Genomic DNA, 27,505 nt, shown 5'->3' with positions numbered 1-27,505 from the left:
ATCATAAACCAGAAGTCTGCTTTAAGAAAAAAAAGAGTTCAGATCAATTTATTTTCTCAATCTGTGGCTAATTAAGACTGAGAAAAAATAATCAAACCTAGAAAGATACCTTGTGTTGCATGATAAGCAAGGAATAAACCTTTACAATTTCAGAGCAGGTCAGTTAATATTTGAAAGTTCACACCAAAAGAGAAAGGTAGATTTTGTAAAACACCATGTGGGAAAGGTCTGTTGTCATCTTGAAAACAGAACAGGTGGTTTGAGAATTTTTACACAAATCCAGCCAAATGAAATGAAACATCTATTGACATTAATATACTACGACAATATCCATTACTTTAGTACATGTCAATGTATTTCAACTCATGAATCCCACGCATCTTCTTCAGATGTTGAGCAGTTTAAACTACTTAAACTCTAATGGACAGCAACCTGGCATTTGTCTGTTACCACTGTAAATCATTTCGGTCTATTTAGCATAGTTTCAGTGTAATATGGTTCACCCAGGGTACCACATACCCCTCAACGATGGCTCTGAAGGAACCTAAAACCTCATGACAGTAAACCTCAATTGAAAGCTCCAGAGCAGAGTTGGAGGTGAAGCTGAAATGACGTAGACAAAATACAACCCTCAACTACTAAAACTTACGAGCAAACTCTCGTAATGCTGTACAACTAGTCACCGTGGGAACAGGCAGGTCGAACTGGGTTAGTTTGGGATTATGTGAGTGATAATGGGAACTGCAGATGCTGGAGAATCCAAGCTAATAAAATGTGAGGCTGGATGAACACAGCAGGCCCAGCAGCATCTCAGGAGCACAAAAGCATAGACTGGTTGGACCGAAGGGTCTGTTTCCATGCTGGTTGACTCGACATACAAAAAAACTCAACTCATCCACATGTATCAGAGATAGTAGGAACTGCAGAAGCTGGAGAATCTGAGGTAACAAGGTGTAGAGCTGGATGAACACAGCCAGCCAAGCAGCATCAGAGGAGCAGGAAAGCTGGCATTTCGGGCCTAGACCCTTCTTCAGTAAAAGCCATTTTCTGAAGAAGGATCTAGGCCTGAAACATCAGCCTTCCTGCTCCTCTGATGCTGCTTGGCCTGCTACGTTCATCTTGCTCTACACCTTGTTATCCACATGTATGCTTTGCTTTGAAAATAACCAAATTTTTAAACATCAAAATATTTTTAAAATCTCACTCCTAACTACTTTAAATTAGTCATTATACCATTTAGAAAATTTGTTACATGGTTAAAGTTTGTTCTTTTCACCCTCAAGCTCAAAAATTCCCTTCCATACGTTAGCATAAAAGCTAGAGATAATACACTGCCACAAATGTTCAAGCTCACTCCATCCAAAATTCATTCACTTTGAAAATGTCACACACATCCTGCCTCATTTGCTGTCGATACTCTTTGTAATTGTGACCGGATCCAATGCAAAAATAATCAAGGAGTGCATATCCCACTTTCCAACAGATATTAAAGAGGCATCCAAACTGTTAAGTCAAAATTCTCAAAAGACAAGATCGAAATTGCCACTTCACATTAGATAAAGAGAATCATAACCGCAAAATGAAATTAGAAGTTTTAATTCAACTCAGTTTGAAAGACATCAGAACAGCGTGTCCAAAAGCAAAGTACTGCAAAGATAAAAAACATGAAATGAAAATTGGGAATTTTGGAGATACTCAGGTCTGGTACTTTCTGTGATGAGGAGAAACAGTGTTTCTGCAAAGTTACAGACCTGAAACAAATGCTTATTCTGCAAATACACAATGGCATGGGAGCCCTTTAAATAAGGTTGAGGTATCCCAAATCTGGGATTCACAGATGAGGGATCACTGCAGCATGGCAGTGAGAATCAACTACTTCAACCCACCCATTACCTTCCCCTGTAACCATAAAACACCTCCCTTACCTCCATTCAGGGCCCTAAACAGCCCTTCCAGGTGAGACAGAGCTCCACCTGCATCTCCTCCAAGCTGGTATACTGCATCCGGTGCTCCCAATATGGTCTTCTAAGTTGGTGAGACCAAATGTTGACTAGGTGACCATTCTGCCGAGCATCTTCACCTGGCCCATAATGGCCAACCTAACCTCCTGGTCACTGCCTGTTTCAACTCCCTCTGACATGTCCAAGCTCAACTTCCTCCAGTGTTGCAGCAACTCGGCATGCAAATGTGAACAACCCTTATCTTCCGCCTGAGCACCTGCGGCCCAGAGGATTCAACATCAAGTTCTCCAGTTTCAAATAACCTTCCCATCCATCCCCACCTCCTCTCTTCTATTCCACCTTCTGACCTTCCCTTCCAGCCACCAATCAGATCCATCCCTCCCATCGGCCAACCTGGTCGTACTTACCACCAGGACCAAAGTATCACTAACCATTTCACCACCCCCTGACCCCCAAATCCAGTCCTGAAGAAGCATGATATCCGAGACATTGGAAAAAGCAAGAACTGCAGATGCTGGGTTTAGAGATAACACCGTGTGGAGCTGAAGGAGCACAGCAGATCAGGCAGCAGAAAAGTTGACATTATGGGTCAGGACACTTCCAAAATGTTGACTGCTCCTTTTTTCCAGATGCTACCTGGCCTGCTGCATTCTTTCAGCCTCCTGTTGGTCTACCTGGGATTCACAGGGCTTTCTGATGCTCATTGGAGCATCTTAGAAGGTGGAGGCTGATGCAGGTTTGACCTGGACTGTTCTACTGAGGTAGATATGACATAGAGAACTGCAATTTACATGCAGTCGAGTCAGCTTCTAAAACAGTCATTACTCCCAGCACCTCAAAGTGAATCCCTAGAAGAGCATGCAAAGGCAGGAGTATACTGAAGAGGGAACACGAGATACTTTGGCAACAAGTGAGAGAGAATCAAAAAAAAGTGTAACAAGGGAGAGAATGAGGGCCCTTAAACATCATCTGCAAGGCTGCCTACATACAGAACCCCAGGAGATGGTGGAAGGTACTAAGATAAAATGGGGAAATGAACAGCGACATCTTTCAAGATGTCTGTATAACAGAGGTGGTGCTGGATGTCTTGAAAAACATAAAAGTGGGTAAATACCAGGATCTGATCATGTGTAACCTGGAACTCTGTGCGAAGCTAGGAAAGTGTTTGCTGGGCCACTTACTGACATATCTGTATTATCAATAGCCACAGGTGAGGTGCCGGAAGACTGGAGGGTGACTAACGTGGTGCCACTATTTTAAGAATGGCGATAAAGGAAAAGCCTGGGGACTATACACCAGGGACCCTGACGTCTGTAGAGGGTATTCTGAAGGACGAGATTTATATGTATTTAGTAAGTCAAGGAATGATTGCTGATAGTCAACATGGCTTTGTGCATGGGAAATCATGTCACACTAACTTGATTAAGATTTTTGAAAATAATAACAGAGGATTGATGATGGCAGAGTGGTGGATGTGATCTATGTGAACTTCAGCAAGGTGTCCGATAAAGTTCTTCATGGTAGACCGGTTAGCAAGATTAGATGGACATCTGATCATGGAATACAGGAAGAACTTTCCATTTGCATATAGAACAGGCTGAAAAGGTAGAAGACCAAGGGTGATGGTGGAGGGTTGCTTTTCAGATTGGATGCTTGTGACCAGTGGTGTGCTACAAGGATCAGTGCTGATCCACTGCTTTTTGTCATTTATATAAATGATTTGGAGGTGAAAATGGGAGGTATGGTTAGTAAGTTTGAAGATGACACCTAAATTAGTGGCGTAGTCGACAGCAAAGAAGATTACCTCAGGGTACAAAGGGACCATGACTAGATGGGCCAATTGGTTAAGGAGTGGTAGATGGGGCTGAATTTAGAAAAACATGAGCTGCTGCATTTTGAAAAGACAAGTCAGGGCAGGACTCGTACACCGAATGGTAAGGTCCTGGGGAGTGTTGGTGAACAATAGCAACCTTGGAATATAGGATTTTGGTTCTGTCAAAGTAGCATCTCAGGTACATGGGATAGTGAAGGTGGCATTGGTATGCTTGCCTTTATTGGTCAACGCGTTGAGTAGGAGTTGGGAGGTCATGCTGCAGCTGTATGGGACACTGGTTAGGCCACTTTTGAAATACTGTGTTCAATTCTGGTCTCCTTGCTATACGAAAGATGTTGTGAAACTTGAAAGGGTACAGAAAAGATTTACAAGGATGCTGCCAGGGTTGGAGGGTTTGAGCTATAGGGAGGTGCTGAATAGTTTGGGGCTATTTTCTCTGGAGCGTTGGAGGCTGAGGGGTGACCTTATAGAGGTTTATAAAATCATGAGGGGCATGGATAAAGTGAGTAGCTAACGTCTTTTCCACAGGGTAGGGGAGTCCAAAACTAGGAGGGCATAGGTTTGGGCGAGAGGGGAAAAGATTTAAAATGGGGCCAAAGGGGTAACTTTTTCCACACAGAAGGTTGAGTGTGTGTGGAATGAACTACCAGAGGAAGTGGAGGTGGCTGGTACAATTACAACACTTAGAAAGTATCTGCATGGATAAGTGAATAGAAAGGGATTAGAGGGATATGGGCCAAATGCTGGCCAATACGAATTGATTAATTTAGGATTTCTGGTTGGCATGGATGAGTTGGGCCAAAGTATCCATTTCCGTGCTGTGTAACTCTATGATTCATGCTATTGAGAGTCATTGTCAAAAAAGATCCCCTCATGTACATAAGTTAAAAAATAGTTATTTGTCATGTTTGAAACCACTTAATCTGGTGTAAATAAACATTGACCTCTGCTGTCAATTGCACAGAGGGCCAATGTCATCAATCAAGCAATGCTTTCCTAGAAGCTTGTGCATTTCAACAAACTAAGGGATTTCTGGGCTCTCAGTTGCTTCCAGTTTCTTTACAAGGTCTCGATGATTGACAATTTTATTGCCCTATACTCAAAAAGGAATTTTATCTCGAAGTTAGAAGTTATGGACGAATGAGCTTTCTAAAAAACAAACGCACTCTATTGTTATTATAGGGGTCTATGGTTCTGTACAACGCAAAGTGGGTTAACGGACATAGAAGTTCAGGTCAGCTTGGCACAAGGGCATGACTACCCATGAGTGGCTGGGTGGTATGTGTTAAGGCTATGGAGCTTTACTTTCTTCACTATAACCTAGGCAACTTTTCACAGCACTAAAGTTTTGTCTGTTTGTTTTCAACGAGCCACCAAACACTGCAGCACAGAAGAACTACGAAGTGCAGAAGAAAATCACCTATACAGCATATTTAAAAAGAACGGGTACCCAATGAACACAGTCCGCCGAGTTCTCAGCAACAAACCCAAACAGACAAAACCTGCCCAGAAACCATACCCACTCTCCCCTACATCAAAGACATCTCAGAAATGACTGCCAGACTACTCAGACCTCTTGGCATCATGGTAGCCCACAAACCCACCAACACACTAAAACAGAAGCTAATGAACTTAAAAGACCCTATTATAGACAACAAGCAAAACGAATATCATTTACAAAATATCTTGCAAGAACTGTGACAAACACTACATTGGACAAACAGGCAGAAAGCTAGCCACCAGGATACATGAACATCAACTAGCCACAAAACGATATGACCCACTAATCAATACTGTCCTCACATACAGATGAGGAAGGACACCACTTTGATTGGGACAACACATCCATCCAAGGACAAGCCAAACAGAGACACGCACGAGAATTCCTAGAAGCATGGCATTCCAACCGGAACTCCATCAACAAACACATTGATTTGGAGCCAATCTACTATCCTCTGAGAAAAAGAACAGGAAATGACATCACCAACCCAAGGAAACCTAACCAGATAAATAGAAAGCGGGACATAACACCAGCGCTTCACCGGAGAATCACTGATGATGTTACCTAGAATGGTGACGAAACGTCCGAAAACGAGCCTTCCAGCTCAGCGAGCAAACATGCATTCTATTTATGGATGTAAAAGGAATTAAAGCTGTGGCCAAGGAGCAATCATTTCATGTTTCTGACCTTTTCCCATCCATCTGCATTTTAACTCCATTAAGTGGCATAGCCCACACCAGTAGCCTAGATAACACAGAGACCTTGTGGTACGATGGTGGAATCAGTACCATGCTGTAATTTTAAGAAGAAATATGGGGAGTCCTGCAAAGATCTAAAGTTAGCTCAGATAGCTTTAAAAGGAAAGAATACAGAGTGGACAATATTAAAAAATGCCTAATCTTAATCCATTGTTTTGTTACAAATTTGGAATGATTGCCGATGAGCTAGGAGCAGTAGTGTACTCAAGGAAACATTAGAGGTCTGAACAATCAGCCAGCCTCCATACCAGTCCTGATCTAATCACCACTTCCCATTTGTCATTTACTTGACCCCTCTCCCAACCCCTGCATCACAACCACTCCCTACAATATTGTGACAAATGCTCAATTGATCCAATGGGGCTCAGTGGTGTCCTGCTGACATGGGAATACACACACACACACACACACACACACACACACTTTTCTGTGTCACTGTGACTCTCCTTTATGTTTTGCATTTTTTTTTTATGTTCGAACAAACTGCAATGAAAGGAAAAGGCTCCATTATTGTAAAGCTGTCCACAGGCCCTGTGGTTTTGCAGAATCTGTCCTCCACCCACTGGAAGAGAACAACTTAAATTTTTTCAGTAACCTAAAAAAAACAGCTTTGCATTCCCACTCTTCCAAGACTGAAATGCCAAGCACAAGTGTATTGACTCTCACTTATTCCCGTCTTTATAGCAGAGTTTGAAAGATAAGTTAAAGCTTCCTTTGTTTTTAAAGGAAACCTGTTTAAAAACTTAAAAAGCTTATAAGTCCCAATTTTAACAGCGGAGAGGGGTCAGGGTCACTCTGGCTCACTACTGTGACGATCAAATGAGTTGGAAACCCAATCTCCTATTTAAATAAGTGAGACGCACCAAGACTTGGCATCTGTAGAAAAGCTAAGTTGAAGGAAGAGATGCAAGGTGAAAAGGGAACGGAGGCAACAGTAACAGATATCCTTAGTTTTCTTGCAGGGTCCTCTGGAGCACTCTAAGTTTCTCTTAGTCCACAAAGCAGTTTTCAATTAGCTTACTCACCCTGCCCTCCTTTTGGATTTATTACTTCTTGGTGTCTTGCAGTTTGCTGGTATTAAATGTGCCAAACAGACAACTGAAAGTTGAAACGGTGTCGGGTACAAATTATATCATCAAATTCCAATGTCTGGATTTTAATGTTGCGCTGGCTTACTTTCCAGTTCCTCAGTGAAATGCTTGCTTCACGCATGAACCACAACAGCTAATGTCAGCAACTTATTTGGCGGGGAGCGGGTTATCACAGCTGAAACCTATCAAGTCTTCATCTTACATTCAGACGGACTCATCTTTTGGAGCATTTTTTGGTACCAAACGGAAGAAGTGAGGAACCATGGTCAATTTTTCAGTCAGAGTGATGAAATCAGTTCACTTCCAGAGCTTCAAAGGTCAAAGAAAAAAGATGAATGATCAATGATGGGTGAAGCAATGCAAAGGAAACTTCCTATTGCAACACTGCACTGTGCATCTGACTACAACACCAATACATCTGGAACTGCAGTTGAAATTTTGATTAAGTTTATTGTCTAATGCTGATCACCACAAGTACCATACATCGTGGAAATCTTTTGATAAGAAACCCCCAACTATTTAGGAGGACGGATCTTGTGCTAGATCTACTCAATAGGTGCAACGGGTCGGAGAGACTCAGAACATAACAAAAGAAAGAAGGAACTTACATTTATACAGACTGCCTTTCACAACATCAGGATGTTTCCACGTTAATCACAACCAATTATATACTTCTGAAAAAAAATACTCCTGCAACATAGGGGAATGCAATCATTTTATTAAAACAAGGATCTAAGAATAGCAAATGATAACAAAATTGTTTTGTATTTTATTGATTGAGAGATAAATATTATCTTAGTTACCAACAGAGCACTCCTCCATTTTCAAAGAGTGCCAGTTTTATCATGCCAGCCTGAAAGGTTCTTACTTTAAATTTCTCACCCAAAAGAGATCACAAATCAGTATAGACTGAGTAAATGTGCTAAAGCTGCAGCCTAAGTTATAGGCTAGTTTCCAGAGCAGGGCCTTCAAATTCTCAGCAAGGGTACTAACATGGATGTAAGGTTGATATAAGGGCATTTTAAACATCATCATCAGATTCTTGCACCATGCAAGTATATAATGACACTCTTAACAAGTTGTTCATTACAGTGGTCTCAAGAAGCAGATTAACTTTTGGAAGATTATATTAGAGAATGACTTTGCATTGTAGGCTATATAAAACCAATATTAAAAAGGTCCAAAACGGAGGAAGGGATAATGGAAGCAGAACTATATAGTAACACGTAACTGGATTCATTGATCACAGTACTTATACAATCAATACTACATCTGGCAAGTGACAAACACACCATTATTTAGCCACAAGCAATATTTACCACTAGTTAAAAGGATCGAAGAGCGAGAGTGACTGCAACTTTAGTCACTACACAGAACCGTGAAATCTTTGCACCACACTCCATCATGGACATGACGACTTCTTAACTACTTGCATGTTATAATTTCTACACTTCAAACACAATGAAAGTAGGCCAAATATGGTAGTGCTGAAAGGAATGTCTTGGTAAGGATCAGCGATAACAAGGAGTAGAGCTGGATGAATACAGTAAGCCGAGCAGCCGGAAAGCTGACATTTCAGGTCTGGACCCTTCTTCAGAAATCATTTCTAAAGAAGGGTTCAGATGCGAAACATCAGCTTTCCTCCTCCTCTGATGCTGCTTGGCCTGCCGTGTTTATCCAGCTCTACACCTTGTACTCTCAGGTTCTCCAACATCAGCAGTTCCTACTATCTCTTAAAAGGATTTTACTATTTCAAAACGCTTAAGAATCCAGTAAGTGTTGAGAGAACGTTTCCACTCATGGGAGAGTCTAGGACCGGGGATAAATTCTTAGAATGAAATGGCACCAATTTAAGCCTGAGATGAGGTGGAATTTTGCCTGAGGATCTTTGGAACTCCTTGCCACAAAGAGCTGTAGGTGCACTTTTGTATATTTAAGGAAGAGACAGATAAATTCTTGATCAGTAGGGGAAATCAACAGAAAACAAAAATGTGTAGGAAGCTGTTCGTGAGGAATGTCAGAGCAGCCATCATTCCATTAAATGGAATAGCAGACTCAAAGGGCTGAATGGCCTACTCCTATTTCTTAATGCCATATTAAGGATTGAGATCTGCACTCTCTTCTGCTGGTCCTATTCCCTCTAAACTGACAGCCACCAAGTTCCTCTTCCTGTGTCCTTGCTAAAAGCTGTCTTAAGTGTTTGGTTCATCTTGAGTTTTCGCCCTTAATGTCAACACTGCCATCGTAACTACTCTCTAAATAACCTGCCAGAGACCCCAAAGGCCCCACCTACCCAGGAAAGAGATCCCTGGAAGCCACAAAGGCAGGCAAGTGCCAAGATAGATTGGTTACACATTCCACCTCACTCTATTTTTATCCTACTTATTTTACAAGTGGTTAGCATCTTTTGGCTCACCACTCATTTCCCCATGCCACCTCCATAGCCATTCACCCAGTATCCACCTTAAGACCTCAGGGACTAGGCAGAAATGAAAGAAAATAAAACTTGCAACACCCCAACGAGTGGGATAAGGGTAGAAGATGCATGAGTGCACAATCACATGGCGGTTCAAATCAATGCCATACAACATCCTGACTTGGCTCTATAATCATCAGTCCTTCACAGTCACTGGGTCAAAATTCTGGAACTCCTTCTCTAATAGTACTTTGTGTGGTCTTACTCCCTAAAGGACTGCAGCGGTTCAAGACAACAACTCACCTTCACCTTCACCAGTGCAATTAGGGATGGACGGAAACGTTGACCTAATCAGAGGTACCCACATCCCATGAATAAGAAGAAGCATGACAGCTCTCACTCCTGAATGCTTGCTAGTGAGAAAATAAATTTTGAAGCACAGTGGAAATTTTGTTTAAAAGCACTTGACAAATGCATGTTAATACGCTTCTGTTAAATTCCCTCTTTTCATATCTTTGCCCTTACAGTGACATGATTCCACATATAGAAATAACTCCCTAGCACCTCATCCATTTTTCTATTACTTATGTGAGCTTCGACAAGCAATGGCAACTAACCACAGAAGCTATTGCAGTCAAGACCTGCCATTTTCTTACCCAATGTGTATGGTAATGTATGTTAAGCAACAATTCCTATGTAGCAATCATAAACTGTGACTCTGATTCGTACTTTCTTCTGACGCACACCAATTTGTGCAATAAGGGTGCCCTTTCAGCACTGGACCAAAAGCTGTATTTCTTGGTTAAAATTACTTAGTCAAATACTGAATAATTGCAAGTAAATTTGGTTTCTAAATTACTGACCCAGATGACTCACACTTAATTAGATCTTTGATATAGAATAATAATGCTTTTTAAGTTTGGACATTTACCTGGTTCAGTTCTTCCCCAAAGTATCCTGAAGGGCTTTGGAGGTAGAAATGAAATCCAGCTGTGATCTAAAGCGTACTATGTTAATGCAATGCACAACACTGCATGAGGCCAGAACGGAAATTTCAGACATGACTGCCATTCACACCAAAACATTCCAGGATGAAACTTTCAACTGAGATCATCGGTAGCATTGAAAGAGATGATGCCTTTTGTATAAAATAATTGAAATGCATAGGCTGAGAATTTCCTTTCTTAAAAAAAACTGAAATCAACTGGACTTCCACTTCAGGTCAACCCCTGGCCCATCTCATTAGATATTCAGTCGGCACACCTCATGGTAACCACCTATCCAGGTATTCAGGTGATACAGGATGTAAGAATTGGGCAGGGGGGCAGTGGTAATAAATTGTCCAAGTCATTGACAGATTACCATAAAAGCTTGAATCAGAATAAAGTTCGTTAAAAATAAAAACCCATCTCTTTACATTAAGTGGCATTTAATACGGCTATGCTGAGAAATTTAATTGCTGCTCTTGACTGACAAATTTCTTGAATAAATACTTCTGTCTCTACCTTACCAAAGAAAATTAGAATTCAATTATGCTTCAATGTCGCTACAGTACAAGGATAACAAACAAGCTCCATTTATTATGACAAAGGAATATATTATATGTGCATTGATTCTTTGTGAATGGATGGCTCAGATAATTATGCAATAGCCTTGGCCAGAAAACAAATCCTCTATTATGTCAAGATCTTTGCATGTACTAACTTTCATTTTGTGCAAATAATTTAATTCGCTGCAAAAATCCAGCTTAATCTGCCACTGTTTATTTGGATTGTGGCAAGTATGTTTTATTGTTCATTGGGGTAGCATTTTACTGCTTCAATTTGCTTTATTGTTGTTCACTAAAAGTAAGATTTCATTGATATGCATTGGTAACTTTTGTTTTGAAGTTAATGGTACATAACCATTTATGTTAGTCTACTTTGAATTGTTGCCATTTCAGCAGTTAGATTATGATCAAATCAATATCCGTTCACTAAGTGATGTGCTTTGGAGGCTATGAGAACAATGCAACGCTCAGCTGCCTCTCTGTCATGGAAAATTGACCTTGGAACTAGTTTACTCCACAGAGAGGAAGTATCAAATATAAAAACATGTAAACAGACATGTGGCACTTGTACTCAGCTGGACACGACCACTTTTGTTTGTTGAAAGGCTGCTCTCTTGTACAAAAATCACTTTGCTCTTGGTGACATTGCAACTGGCCTATCATCCTGGTGTATTTACAGAATTGTTTCCTCAACAATTATAAAAAGTTGGAATTTAATTGCTGTCTTTTTTATCTTTGCCAGATTTCAATTGCTGAATTTTTGAGACTTCTTTGTGTTCTGTTTCTGAAGTCATACAAAACTCCTGCGCTTCCAGGAATGGTTAAATGGGCACCTTGATATCTCAAAAGTAGCAAATTATATAAAGCATTTTCCTTTCAATAATTTTAAATATTTGCAATTTTTTAATTTTACATAGAACGAAATAGAAGAGCTTTGGAAGTCTCCCTGTACTTTCAGTTCTCAATCTGCCCATGTCACAAAGCCACCCTTAATCTTTATTCTTGTTGAAATATCAAACCTCATTTTCTGAAAAAAGTATGGGGCTTCTGTTGTATTACAACCACTTGTCAACATATTTATGAACCATAACATTTTTTCAGGCTACGGTGTTCAACTATAGTGATGATAAAACAAATTTACAACTCATTAACAAAGTAAAAAATTATCAGTGGTCTTCAAACGTGATAGTACATTAAAAACAGAGATGTCCCCATCAATTCACGAAGAAGTGCTGAGTATAGTGACTCAGTAATATAACTAGAGGAAACAGTGACTACAACTCTTGTATTTCCATTTTTAAAAATTGCACATACATTATATGTCAGAAATTGCTGTCAGTTTAACAGGTTAGTGATGGCAAAGCTGATCATTTTGCCAGTATGAGAAGCACACTATCCAAGCCATTACATTCATTTGTTAGGGTAAACCATGGGGATGGCAATGGCCTTTGGTGAAACCAATACGGCACAAAGCAAAATTGCAAAAAAAACACAAACTAGTACTGTTTCCATTATTGAAAGATTTTGTTTTTGTCAAGAAGTTTGTTTCTTGTAACTCTCAACGACAAACCTCCGATTCAACAGATCACTTGCACTTTGGCTGTCAGGGTTTGCTCAGCCTGTAATTTTCCCACTAAATTAAGTTGGAAAGATGCAGACCTCACCTCACCTGTACTTATTGGCTTGCAATATCCCAGGTTGAATTGACTATTGTGCAGCATAAATCATCCTTTGTACAATGCTTTGCTTTTGTAATGGTTCAACAGGTTGTTTTCTTTTATCTGTTTTTGTTTCTTCTGCCCCACCCAAGAAAAGCTATACAGATGGGTTAAACAGGCTGGTTGGTCAAAATTTCACTCGCCCAGCAGCTAATACAATGAAAGACAGAAATTGGGGTGCTACAGTTAGCTTCAGTGCCTCCGCTTTCACAGGGACTAAATTACACACATTTCCTGTGCTTAATCATTATCAGTTGGAAAATGCACTGTGAATGTGAGGTGAGGATAGGATTAGGCCAGCTGTAATGGGCTCTATTGTAAACTCATTTGCAGACAATTGACCTTTCAACTCACATGGGAAACACAGTCACTTGAAAACTCAAGGAAAAATATTCACAGCAGAAAAAAAAGGGGGGTTGGATTTTCACCTCCAAAGTTTGATCAGTAGCTAAGGCTGCAGTATACAGTAAAGAAATATTACAGAAATAAATATGGCAAATTGAAACAGACAACATCTCACAAATGGTAAGTAACTAAAATACTAGGAACTGCTGATGCTGGAGAATCTGAGACAAGGTGTAGAGCTGGATGACACAGCAGGAAAGGCCTTTCTTCAGAAAATTTGCTCTAGATCATTTTCTGAAGAAGGGTCTAGAAACGTCAGCTTTCCTGCTCCTCTGATGCTGCTCGGCCTGCTGCGTTCATCCAGGTCCACACTTTGTTGTCTCTTGGTAAGTAACTAAAGAATGGAAGGCCCAGATATTCTATATTGAATGGTGCTTGCGGAGAGGAGGATGCTGTCCAGACCTCGCCATTCTGGAAATAGGGCCAGAGCACCGCAGATATTGCATCAAGAATGGAAGCCAAGAACTTCTGATTCTGAAGCAGGACTGCTATTCACAAGCCTCACTGATACGTCAGTCTAAAATTTTAAAAAGGTGGTATAAATAGTAAACGTGTAATGTTTACATATAAAAAAACAGAATTCCAAAACTAGAGGAATGGAGAGTTCCTGATTCTGTGAAATGAGCAACCACTTCCAAAATTTAATCTTGGCCAAACATACCTAAAAAGTCAAAAGTAGGCTAACTGGAACCAGACCACCAGAGATAATGGACTGCAGGATCAAGTCCCATGTGTAAACATGTACTGTAAATGTTTGAAAAGAAACACAAATACTCAAAAGCATTTATTCTAGTTCTACCATATACACTATTTAACATAAGAATTGTACCTGTTTTAGCAATGATTGTTTTTTTTCTTATACAAATGGATTGATACTGGAGTTGGAAAGAACAATTTTACCAGATGACAAATGAGGATCTACATTCAACCCTACAGAATGTAAATCAAATGCAATATAAATTTTCGCTGAGTTTGATCCTATATTCTTAATGAGACCACAAATGGCATTTTACTGGTTTACTGTCATTATAGGGTGCATATTTGCCCGAGGTCATTAAGAATGGTGAGTGTGCAAGTGTGCCTGCTTATAGACTACCAGGCAAACGGTCACAACACCATACACACAGAGCACATGGGATCCCTAAGAAGGTGAAATCTCTGAAAAGGTATGCACAAACATTCCTGACATCAACAGATGTGTTGTCACAGTTAAATTCTAGACAAAATCTGCACTAGTACTAAAGGCCTCAAAATTTCATGACCGGCTTCAGAGAGACACCTGATGATGTGCTGGGGCTCAAAATTATGGCTATAACTTGTTGATCTCACACATGATGCTGATCACAATTAACCTATTCTCTTCCAGCCAACACGGTGCAGTTTTATCCACTTGCAGAAACAGAATCTTTGTGACAGTAAGAACTGCCGATGCTAGAGTCAGCATCTTTTTACGGCCTAGATGTTTCATTCCACTACCTCAAACACCGGTAACTTCCAAATAAAAAGCACACCAGCGAAAAGATGCAATGTGCAGCAATGAGACACAAAACTAACTGCAGGTAATAATGGCATTACGGCTTGACTTTGTGCAAACATCAAGATGGAGGGGCCCAAAGGAGCATAATTCATCCTGTTTGAAAACAGCTAGTGTGGCTAAGGATAAATGAAATGAATTGTCATTGCAAAGAGAAAACATACGAAGACAAGACTGTGCCACAATATTAGCCAACTCTGTGTTGCTTGTGGAGGGCTGGATGGATTGATCATCAAGGGGCAAAGAACCATCCATTTCAAGGAACAGATTGTTGCCGAAAAGTATATTAGAGATTGAAGCACTGGACTCCAGTTGCCCCAAGGGAACCCAAAATAGGCTCTTTAATTGCCTTAATAAGTATCCACTGGCTCACTCACCCCAAACCTGCCTCTACCAAATGGATCAAAAGCGGAAACATACCAAACACCCCAATGCCAATTTTTCTTCCCTCTGCACCCACTCCCACTTCTGATGTTATTTGAAAATTCTGTCCTTAGTATTTCTGCTCCCTCCTTTTGAAGATATTGAGTTGTGATTTTAGAATGACAGTTATGCATGGGTGCATTTATTTTATATTTTCTTCATTTTTCTCCCCCCTCCCCATTGCTTCTGTTGCAAGCAATATCACAACACATCCTCCTCTTGAATTAGGATGACAGGAATTTCAAACTAAAATTCTGATCAATTCCAGGAAGTCCGAATTAACCAGCATAAACTGGACATTTGGTGCTTATTTCAAGCTGGCTGGGTACTGAATCCAGTCACACCTGTTATTCTTCTAAGTGTCTAAGCAGAGTGTTAGACTATGAGTAGCATTACCACTGATCTTAATTCTAACTTCCTGGATTGGCTACTCTTACCAATCTCTCCAGTCTAACATATAGATGGATGTAGCTCAACTACAATCTTGGCAGAGATCATCTCGCTCAGCCCAGACAATGGTTTATTTTTGAGGAAGCCTTGCGTTTCTAATTTCACCACTAACAAATGTGTAGTGTTCTGTCCAGGCTATTGCAAGGGGAGAAAAAAAAATCTCTCCTCCATTTAAAGAATGTCACTTTCATGGTAAGGTTTAGATTTTGATTCAATAATTTTGGTTTACAGAAGGATTTAATTGTAACAATTATAAATGTAGTAATAAACTGATCATTTTCCTATGGTGCTTTGTTCGTCCTCCAATTTTTGTTTCTGAAGGTTGGGTCACAGACTTCCACTGGTATCGCCCACCCTAACGTGCAAAGTAATCCAGTAGTTTGTTATGGTTTTCTGTGTGAGCATTGACCAGGAGACACTGACTCTTGTCACCTGCCATCAGGTCTAGGATTTACTGGTTTCAGAGGTAAGGATCCTACCATTGTTGTGTGGAAGACTACCCCCTTTTCTGTTACTATATTATTGTGCATTCTCGTTTCAAACCAGGTTCACAAGAATTTCAAGTTACATCTTCTCAAAACTTAAATATCTTGGACACAAAAAGATTCTGACAATGTTATAGAATAACAACTATATAATATTACAAAAGGGTTTAAGCATGAATCAAATTTAGAGCAAAGTTACAAACTTAAATTGGTACTCACTTATTTGATTTGAAAAGATATGGTATCTGAGGAACACAAAATCCAGCAAAGTATCTCAACACAATATTTTTAAGCAAATGACATCCATCCATCAAACAAACAAACTGATGGCATACAACTGTAAGCTGGCCAACACATGTATACCAACAACCATGTAAGTGGCAGCTATTCAATTCTTCTGAGGGGAAACTGATGCCAACAGTAACTTGCAGGATTATTCTAAACTGACAAATGGAGGGTAGTTTAAGGAATGCTGCGGTTTTACATTGTGTTTCAAATTATAACAAGCATGGTATTAGAATCACTGGAGTGAATTTTTAAATTTACTTTCACAAGATGGAGAGGGTACCTGTAGAATCACTATTTCCAATTATAGCAATAATGCCTGTACAAGACAATTAACCATTATTAAGCCAATTAGATTATTCAAATACAATGGCTGTTTCAGGCTATTACCCAGAAGAAATCTGGCAATTTCTATCACCTTCACTGGAGACTGTCTTGCTAAATTTATGTAAAATGTTTACATCATTCAATTATTTTCACACCAGTCTGTCTGTAAAGTTATCTTGATATGCAAACAGTACTTATGACTGTTTGCACTAATCAGGACAAAAATAAACACATCCTTCAATTATTTAGCAGATTACTGTACAGTGGTACACAAGCCTCTGCAATTCAGCCATATCACTTTGACAGAATAATAAAATCAAGTGTTCTGAATCTCTTCCATTTTACATTCACTCAGATTCAAAGGGAACCAAGCTAGTCCTTTGAATGTAATTTGGATATTAGATTTAAGATATTTTTTAATTAAAAAAAGGGGAACAGAATGGGTATGTTCCAAACCAATCTTAGAAACCCCAAAACATGGTGAGCAGAATTTTAAACCCTCCCCAGGGCATGTTTGGCAGAAGGGAAGCATACAAGGACACTGCTACTTTGATGATGTGTATGGAAGTCCTGAGGTTGGGCAGTTAATTCAGCTGTCTAAGGCCCTATCCCACTGCCACTAGTATTAACCCTATGGGAGGCAGAATGGCAGCAGCATTCAGGGAGCACAACATCCTAACTCTTACAGATGGCTTGCAGGAGGGAAGGTTCCTGTCTTCAAAAGTAACCCAACAATCAATCGAGGGGAGGAGGAACCTTCTTGAACTACTGCAGTCAATTTAGTACAGGCACATCTACAATGTCGTTAGGGAGGGAGTGGAAGATTTTGACCTAGTGACTCTAAAGGAGTGGTTATGATAATTTCCAAGTCAGATTGGTGAGTGGCTTGCAAGTGGTGGTGTTCCTATGTAACTGCTGCCCTTATCCTTCTAGATGAAAGTGGTCACAAGTTTGGAAGATACTGTCAAAACAGCCTTGGTGAATTTTTTCTCCTGCAACTTATGGATGATGCACACTGCGGACGGTGAACATCTGTGATAGGGGGAGTTTGCAGGTGTAGAGCCAATCAAGTGGGCTGCTTTTTCCCCCCGTTTAGTGTCAAGCTTCAAGTGTTGCTAGAACTGCATTCATCCATTCAAGAGGGGAGTATTCTATCACACTCCTGACTTGTAGATGATGAACAGGCTTTGGAGAGTCATGAGGGGTTAGTGCATGCAGGATTCCTAACCTCTGACTTGGTCTTGTATAATATTTACATGGCTAGTATAGTTCAGTTGCTGATCAACAGTAACTACAATAAGCAAATACAGTCATTTCTATGCTGCCCATTGGTTATAATTTTATGAAAACTTGTAAGCTTACATAACTCTTCACATTGCAGGCTAATGGCTTTGAACAAAGGTTTGCTGTTCCGCATTTGTTAATTGGACACATTTTATCAATGACTCACGAGTTAGTTTAATTAAGACACCAAAAATATTGCAACAAATTCATACTTGTTAAAATCAGAATTGGCATGTGAAAGCAGGTCCTGAGACTGAAAAGGCTCAGTCTGGAAACATCATATCCTTAAGCATCCAGTAGAACATTCTTTTTCTGAATGGGACTTGGCAGGACTGAAACTGTTAAGAATGAGATCCCCAAAACAAATCCAGCAGCATTACATAGAACCTTGAACTGGATTCCCTCCTACATGTATTGTCTTCCAAGCCCAGGAATCTGTGCAGAACTTATTTTTATAGAATCATACAGATGGAAAGACAGCATTCAGCCCATTGAGACTGCACCAACCTTCCTGATGGCATCTCACCCAAACCCAGCCCTGACCATAACCCTGCATTTGCCATAGTTAATCCACCTAGTCTGTGCATCCTTGCACATTACAGGCAACTTAACATGGCCTTTCCACCTAAACTGCACATCTTTGGACAGTGGAAGGAAACTGGAGCACCCGGTGGAAATCCACGCAGACTCAAGAGAACATGCAAATTCCACACAGACCTCGGATAGAATCAAATCAAAGTCCTTAGCACTCAGGCAGCAGTGCTAACCACTGAGCTACCCTTCCACTTGAATAAACAACAATAATTCTGATTTACTATTCACTATGGAAGTATACATTAATTCCAGGTAAATCTAAAATTTCTTCTAAGTTCAGATTTTCCACAAGACATAGGGGCAGTACAAAGCTGTTCAGCGCATTGAATGGCAGAGTAGATTCAATGAGATTATGGTTGATCATAACCCTCAACTCCATTTTCCTGCCTTTTCTCTATTCCGTTTGATTACATTGCTGATTGAGAAAGACAGACACATTTTTAATCTTGTATATACTTTACAACCCAGCTTCAAAAAGTTCTCTGCAATAAAGAATTTCATAGGCTCACTGACCTCGAAAGAAATTCTTGCTTCTCTATCTTAAAATGTGCGACCCATTGTTGAGATTAGATCTTCAGCTCCTAGACTTTCCCACAAAAAAAAGGGAAAAACAACATGTCCACATCTACCCTGTCAAATCCATTAAGAACCCCTGTATGTTTCAATAGGGTCACCTCTCATTTTTTCTACATCCCAATGAGTAGAGACCAATCTAATCAACCTCTTGCAAGACCATCCCCTCCAAACCTGGTATCAGCCCAGTGGACCTTCTCTGGACTGCCTCCAAAACTAATATGTTTTTCTTTACATACAGGGGCCCGAAACTGTTCACAATATCCCATCTGTAGTCTCACTAGTGCCTTGTTTAGTCTTAGCAAGCCCCTGTTTCTGTATTCCATTTTGTTTAAAACAAAGGCCAAATATTTCACTTATCTTCATTATTACCCTTTATAGTTCATAGACAAGGACTCCCAAATCCCCTTTTCTGTAGTTTCAATTTACAAAAGTTAAGCTCCCCAAACTTCCTGTCAAACAGCAAAACCTCTCCTTATCCCCACATCATATTTCATCCTCCATTTTTTTGCTCATTTGCTTAACTAGTCTATATTCGTCAGCAAATTACAGGTTTTATTCTAAAGTAACAGCCAAGAATAATCGTAGAAGTTGTGGGCTGCATCAGGAAGCAGATACATAAGACTGTTAAGGAAAAGATTCAATGTCTTGTACCAGATATATTCAAAAATAATGAAATACACAAGCTTCATCATAGATGTGCAAAATTAAATAGGATGGATCATCATGATTTCTCAATTCTAGAAATAGGGAAGTATAATAAATATTGTTGGACTTAAAGATTATCACATTTTATAACTAATTGAATGTGGTTTTGAAAATTCAGGCACTTTTAGAAAAAAGAATAGATCAGCTTGACAGCAAAGTACCTGGGTTGATGAATACAAAGCCAGCCAATCTGTAAAACTGGGTGTGTGGAAAAGACAGCAATTCACTAGACAAAGGGCGTACTGTTTGTTTTGTTGATGGACCACTTTGACAGTGTCCTTTTACAACCTCGCATTTTTCTATATCACTGCAATCTATTCATTCAAAAAGCTAGCTAAAAGCAGTATTACTAAAATCAGTACCACTAAACCATATAAGAGCAGAAGACACCAGATCTTGTGCTAAATTAGATGATCTCAGTTACAGTGGTTAAACTGGCCAAGTTTACACGTGGCAAGAGGTAAAAGAAAAGCAGCGTTCTCACTCTTAATCACTACCATCTCACACTAGGCAGAAAGTCAATAACAGGAGAAAGAATGGGTTAGCTGTGATACCCATCATTAGTTTTATGACTTAAAGTGAGCTAAGGCCCTGAAAATTTACAGCTTAAATAAAGTGACTTGCCTGCTCTGGAATAACAATGGATGGTGCAAGTGGGGCTGGTCAGTAAGCTTACACATGAGAAATGACCTCCTAGATGATGTGCTCAAAATGCTGGAAAGATAAGCTACTTCAACAGGCAGACAGAAGATTTAGAAACAAAAATTATGCAATGTCAAGACGGCTTGTTACAAAGCAAAACACTTGCACCATCCATTGTTATTCCAGAGCAGGCAAGTCACTTTATTTAAGCTGCAAATTTTCAGGGCCTTAGCTCACTTAAAGTCATAAAAATAATAAGCAATTAAAATGTCAAAGTCCACATTATGCTTTGACTATAAATCATTTGGAATGTTTACAGTCCCTGTGACAATAGTTCACTGGGATCCCAACCACAGTTAAAACAGCTGGGACATCCAATGTAAATAAGTAATCCTCCACTGAAAGCAAACTAATAAAGGATGGTATAAATCTAAAATAAAAGCAGAAAAGGCCAGGATCCTTCAGCAGATAAGAAAGCACCTGTCAAGAAGATTGCAAAGAAGAAATAACTTGCACTAAAATACTACAGATTGCGGCACAAGCTGGATCTAATTTTATAGTGAAATTCACAACTTTGCATATGCGCAACATAGAAGTAAACTTTCCTTTAGTGACAGCTGTATATTTTATTCATATTTATAGTTAGTTGTCAGCTGCAATCTTTCACAAATTTTCATCGCTGAGATGAATGTTTTACTCACTTATAATTTTGAATTGACATAGCATAACAAAGCAATAGAGCATTACAAAGATGTGAGAGCATTTAAGAAACATCAGTACTGAATAGACTGCATATGACATTGCAAGTGACAAACAGACAGAAGGGGTCTGCCATCACTAAGAATGAAGTATAAAGCTGTTTTCAAGCTTAAAAAAATCTTGGCTAAGTCATCAAATAATTGTACTGCAGCACAAGGTCTCAAAGTAAATAGAAAAACCAGTGCAAGAAGTGAATTAGCATAGACTCATGACTGGAGAAGATGCCCAAATCAAATGTACCATAAGAACAGGGGCAAGTCAATAATCAGATTTTGACAAACATGAGACACGATGGGTCCATGAAAATTGTCAGAATACTTACACATTGTATTTCTGTTGACAGTGTACACAAGTGGACTAAATCAAATGTCGAGTCCAGCAAAGTTTTCAGCTCAGCTGCTGATTAGTGTAGCTGCTTTACAAACAAAACTGTGTGGAGTTTGTTTGTTCTCCCCGTGTCTGGGTGGGCTTCCTCCCATAGTCCAAAAAATGTGCAGGTTAGGTGGATTGGCTGTGCTAAATTGCCCGTGTTTAGGGATTATGTAGATTAGGTGGGTGAAAGGGGATGGATCTGGGTGGGATTTTCTGAGGGTCGGTGCGGACTTGTTGGGCCGAAGGGCCTGTTTCCACACTGTCGGGATTCTATGATTTTATGATATGAAAAATAGTCTAGTGTTGCGACGGAATTGATCGAATGCTCTGAGAAATCTGAATGCCAAAATTACCTGTTTTCAGCATTTCATCAAAAAGCTGGAAAAAAAACAATAGGAGCATCTGTTAAGTCACATCAGCAGAATGGATGAAACCCCAATGATTCCAATGCCTAGCAGCTAGTTATGGAATGAAATGTTTGAAAACAGCGCAATGAAAACAACTGGGCACAAGACCCACATGGTACTAGACTGCATAGTCAATGGAACAAAATTAAAACCTACCTATTCAAATGCAGAGCCCGACTGAAGACCAAGTTTCCTGCAGAAGCTTTTGCGTACATCCTCAGCCAGATTGGAGTGAAGAATTGAATAAAGTCAGGGTTGTGTTGAGTATGTGTTCCGATAAACTACGTAAGGAATGCAATTTTCTCATGTTGGACAAATTCAAATCACATAACTGATGTGCTCAAGGAGTTGCCAGCAAAGAAACAGCACTCACATTACAGCTCTTGCTAAGGTTCTACCACTTGTAGCTTAATCTTTGATTATCCTGTGTAGAATAGATGGATAGTCAATGGAGAAAAGACCTCAGTAATAAATAGAACAACTCTATGTTGTATGGTTTCATTCTCAAATTATGGCAAGCTATTAGTGCACCAAGTGTCATCAGGTTATTCAAAAAAAAGTGGAACATCCAACTCAATGGATGGGCTGGAAATTGATTTGTCATGTAAGGGATGATACTTAAAGTGCAACGGCCAATTAGACTCAAAGTGGGATCCTTATGATGATTCTTTCACCAAAGTGGACTCAATTAACTTAAACTCTACATCAGATACTCAATGAATTGGATTTTAAAATGCTTTGATTGTAGTTAACGGCCTTTTTCTACAATCAACTTTTTTTTGCATTCACAGGCAGCAGGCTTTGCTACCTGGATCAGCATTTATTGCTTATCCCTAGTTCCCTTTGGAAAGGTAGTGGTGAATTACTTTCTTGAACTAGTGCAATCATTTGCTGTAGATAAACCTACAATGCAAATAGGGAGTGAGTTCCAGGATTTTCACCCAGCAAAACTGAACGAATGACGACATATTTCCAAGTCAGGATGGTGAGCAACTTGGAAGAGGACTTGCAGGTGTTGATCCTCTTGTCTTCCCTGAGGATAGTTGTCATAGGTTTGGAAGTGCTGCCTAAGGAGGCTTGGTGAACCTCTGCAGCACATCTCGTAAATGACAGACATTGCTGCTAATCAACATTAGTGGTGGTGGGACTGCATATTTGTGCATGTGGTGCCAATCAATCGTGAAAACATTAGAGTGTGGAAGTGGACCATTTGGCCCATCAAATCCATGCCAGCCCTCTGAAGACCATGCTAACCCCTAAACTATCCCTGTAACCCCCACATTTCCCATGGCTAATCCACCTACCCTGCATATCCCTGGGCACTATGGACAATTTAGCATGGTCAATCCACCTAACCTGCAAATCTTTGGACTGTCAAGAAAACCGAAACACCTGGAGGAAACCCACACAGGCATAGAAGAATGTACAAACTCCACACAGACAGGGGCTAGGTGGTGCTTTGTCCTGGTTGGTATCACGCTTAGTATTATTAAAGCTGCATCCGCCATCCTTCAATAACTCATTGAGTATTAATTTAATATATATTCCTAGTGTTATTCCTTACCACATTGCAACACGATCATCCACACCCACACCATGGTTCACATCTTAGACTCACAGCAAAGGTCAAGCCCAAATTTTTGGAACACTTTTGGGATGCTTTAAAGCTTGATTTGCATCTTTCTCAAACAGCCATGACGTAAGTGGCTGCTTTTTCTGGTATTGGTAGAGAAATACAAATTGACACCAAACAAAAATTGGTCTGCTGTTCTTCCAAGTAATGCCATGGGCTCTTCCATATTCATGACAAGACCAACAAGTTCTTATTTTAACATCTCCCCATGAGACAATACTCCTGTAATTCAGCACTTCCACAGTTTTTCATGGACCGACAATGTAGGTTTTGATCTCAAGTCCCTGGAATCAAAATTTGAAGCTGCTAACTCAGGTGACTGTAATACCATAGATCCGCGGCTGAGTATTGTTCAAGGTCAACTGTGAAAGATTAGTGTCACATTTTATCTCCACTAATATCATCTGACCCACTGAATATTTTCAGCCCTTCACATTTCTTCTCATTAACCAAACTGAATGAAAAAATGCTGCATTATTGGAGTTGCCAGCTTTTCAATCAGATCTTGTATCTCGCCTCAGGTAGATTTAAAGAGATGCAGAAATATTTTGAAGCTCAGTGAAAAACAAAAGAAATGCGAATGCTATAAATCACGAACAAAAACAAAGTTGTTCGAAAAGCTCAGCAGGTCTGGCAGTATCTGCGAAGGATAAAACGTTTCTGGTTCGGTGCCCCTTCCTCAGAACTGTTTATGAGAACAGTTCTGAGGAAGCGGCACCGGACCCGTAACATTTTCTCCTTCGCAGATGCTGCCAGACCTACTGAATTATTTCTAGTTCAGCCAATATGTATTCCTCAACCAACGTCATTAAAGTAGGCCATCTAATAATTTATCTAATTAGTGTTTGAAACCTTGCAGTCAGTAAATTGGCAGTTGTTTTTCCTACATTACAACAGTGACTAGACTTCAAAGCACTCACTTGCTTTGAAGCGTTCTAAATGATCCAAGATTCTGTAATGTGTTTTCCCCCCAAATGCAAGACCTCTTTTTAGTGAGAAGGTCAATTTTAATATTTGCAATCATCCCGGTTTCATTTTTATATTAAAATAAAGTTTGGTGTTGAATTGGGAACTCGGGGTTTAGAAGAGGATTATCCCAATTCAATAAATCTTTAAAACAGAAATTGGACACGGACTATTTGGGCAAAACAGACAACTCGCATTATCCATTAACGAACGCCATTCGTCGTACGAGGAGATGCAACACAGTCGGAGGGTATCTCGTTCACAGTCGGCATCTACATGGGTACCAGGCCGGAGTATTTTCGCCTCAGCCTGTTCTGAACCGATGACTGCGCTGAACCCAGTATGAAGTAAATACGGCGTTAGCACAATGTGAAATCAGACACTGTTGGCAGCTGACTCAATAGTATGAGGTACCAGGGTTTAACTTAGCTCAAAACTCAGTGTGCATTCGGCAGAAATACAGGGTTGAACAGTCACTAATGTTTTCTTATTCATAATGCGGAAAAGTGAGAAATATTTACGTGTACAAATGCAAGCAAGATCCCGAAGAGCAAAAAGGACAAAACAGCCCTAAAGGTATGAGATATAGTTATAAATAATCTGGCACCGCACCAAAACAAAAGTTAGAAGAAAAACCTCTTCCCAGCGAAATGAATTGTCAGCCTGGCTGCAGAACTTGGGTAGACAGCCAGCATTGACGCAGGTTTGCTCAAGCCGTGAGACTTGCGGTTATTACAGAGAAGCATTTGTTTTCATTGACATGGCGTCAAGAGGCAATGAATACACTGGGGCGCAGAAGCCTCGGCCAGACGGGGGTCACTTGGCAAATCAACGCAGAGTGAGCTCAGTTCGTGCAGCTTCATCAACCTGCAGGATCCCATTCGTCTCCCCACCGCCGGGAGTTCGTCTGCCACGCACAGACTAACCACCGACCGCTCGACTTTTCCAACAAAAACACTCAACTTCGAACTTCCCGTAAAGTCTAACATAGAAAACTTACAACACACGCACCCAATTACAAAAAAAACACTCATGGGACGATCCTGTAAACTCTACTATCTTTGAATTTCTATTACAAAAGGAAAGACTATTACTTTATCTCTTATCGAAAAGCTACATGTGAGAAGAAACAGGTACCTTTCAAAGGATTGCTTCTCTGTAACGAGCGGAGGTTAATGTGTGTTTTGTTCAGCCGGGCTCTCCAAGAGCTGCAACGCTGCCGGTATTTTCCGAGCAAGCTCCAATTCTGTCCCTCTTTGACCCTCAGGCGGCCAGTCTAGGCTGTGTGTTACAGGGTTATTTTTGTTTTGTTTTCATCTGTTGTTGTAACTTGCCCTGCTGTTTGGATGGTTCCGTTCGGTGAGGTCAGTTACAGAGATACTGACCAGACCAGCGAGACCAACTCCAACTTCGGCACCGCAGTGAAGTCCAAACCAGGAAAATCAGCCGAGATTTCACCCGGAAATACATTTGTAAAGAGCCCTCCTTCGGCTGAGCTAGTTAGTCATTATGCTGTTTATATTTCAACCGATTCAGTAATTGATTCAACGTAAAGCAAATCGAGATTTATCTTTCAATAAATAATAAAGTAGTAAGTTAGCTATGCCGATTATAGACCGCTCAAGGGTTGTACAAACGATAACAGCACGTCTTTGTCACATATTGTGAGGAAGTTTCAATTTCATTTGAAACCTTTTAAAATGACTTTACAATACATACGGCTGGAATTTCGGCCAATTTTGCATTATTTTAGGATCTATGACTGCACTGTGCTTACTAATTTGGGATCTGCAGTGTATAAGTGTTTACAAGCTTTTGATGCACTTTGTAGCTTACTACATTTCAACCAATAAAATGTAAATCACAGAGCTGGGGTCTGTTAAGTCGGATATCTCAGAGTTTGTTAATAACACTGACTATTTACTTGGCTACAATATCACAGACAAACAGGGGTTCTTATCTGGCTAATATCACTGTACATTGCTGACTGACTGAAAATACCGCACCAACTCTATTTGCGTGGAGAGGAGGAGAGGCAGATACCCTTTTTACAGACGACACATGTTGAGATGCTGTTTTAAAGGCGTAGGACTGTCTGGTCTGGACTCTATGCTGGAATACTTTATTCTCCTTTTAAGAATGGGAACCCTTTTTCCATTAAACATTTACAAGGATGTATGTAAGATATATTGTCTCAATACATTCAGATAACACATAGCAGAAACATGACGACATCAGGTCCTTATGCAACTGTCACAACTTGGACAGTGTAGCTTCTTTCTGCAGGGTGCTATCTGTTGCTGTAGATAGTTGTGCATCACTTATAGATGTGGTTGTCGTCTCACACGATATCATCAGTATCAATTGATTATCCACTGTGATGGGTATTTGATCATGTGCCATTTGGATATGCCTTGAAGGATTTGACCATCACTCACTACAATGTCATATGAGCTAAGCTGGGCACAATGAGGTATCTTTCCACAAACCCAGCTGTGTGAAAATCTAAAATTTTATGAGAGTCCTGTTTCAAATTAGATATTTCTGTATCATCATTGATCATGCATCTGTACCATTTTCTCCTTTGTTCTGGCTTTACATCATGCATGTGTAGTTGGGCATTGAGAATATGGGTTGAGTAACTGTGTGGATCTTCCCTCAACTATCAGAATTGCCAGTGAGGATAAATCATTGACTACAGCAGTAACACATAGATTTAACACAGCTGCGCAACAATCTTGACAATTCACTTTAAACTGAACTATCATTGATTTTGCAATTAACAATACAAATAGTGCATTCTGTGAGACAAGTAAACTGAAGGTAGTGA

The 27,505-nt window shown here is 40.0% G+C and overlaps 1 protein-coding gene across 1 annotated transcript in view; it reads right to left on the bottom strand.

Annotated features, from left to right (window-relative positions):
* Positions 1-26,130, bottom strand: part of pik3cb (phosphatidylinositol-4,5-bisphosphate 3-kinase, catalytic subunit beta) — a 178,961-nt gene extending 152,831 nt beyond the window's left edge. Inside the window, exon 1 of the mRNA XM_048542604.1 lies at positions 25,813-26,130. The gene's annotated coding sequence lies outside the window, so the exon portion shown is untranslated. The remainder of the gene's footprint in view (positions 1-25,812) is intronic.
* Between the last annotated feature and the right edge of the window lie 1,375 nt (positions 26,131-27,505).

The sequence above is a fragment of the Stegostoma tigrinum genome, chromosome 14 (assembly GCF_030684315.1).
Source record: "Stegostoma tigrinum isolate sSteTig4 chromosome 14, sSteTig4.hap1, whole genome shotgun sequence".
Lineage (NCBI taxonomy): Eukaryota > Metazoa > Chordata > Chondrichthyes > Orectolobiformes > Stegostomatidae > Stegostoma > Stegostoma tigrinum.
This window is presented reverse-complemented; position numbering and strand designations above follow the sequence as displayed.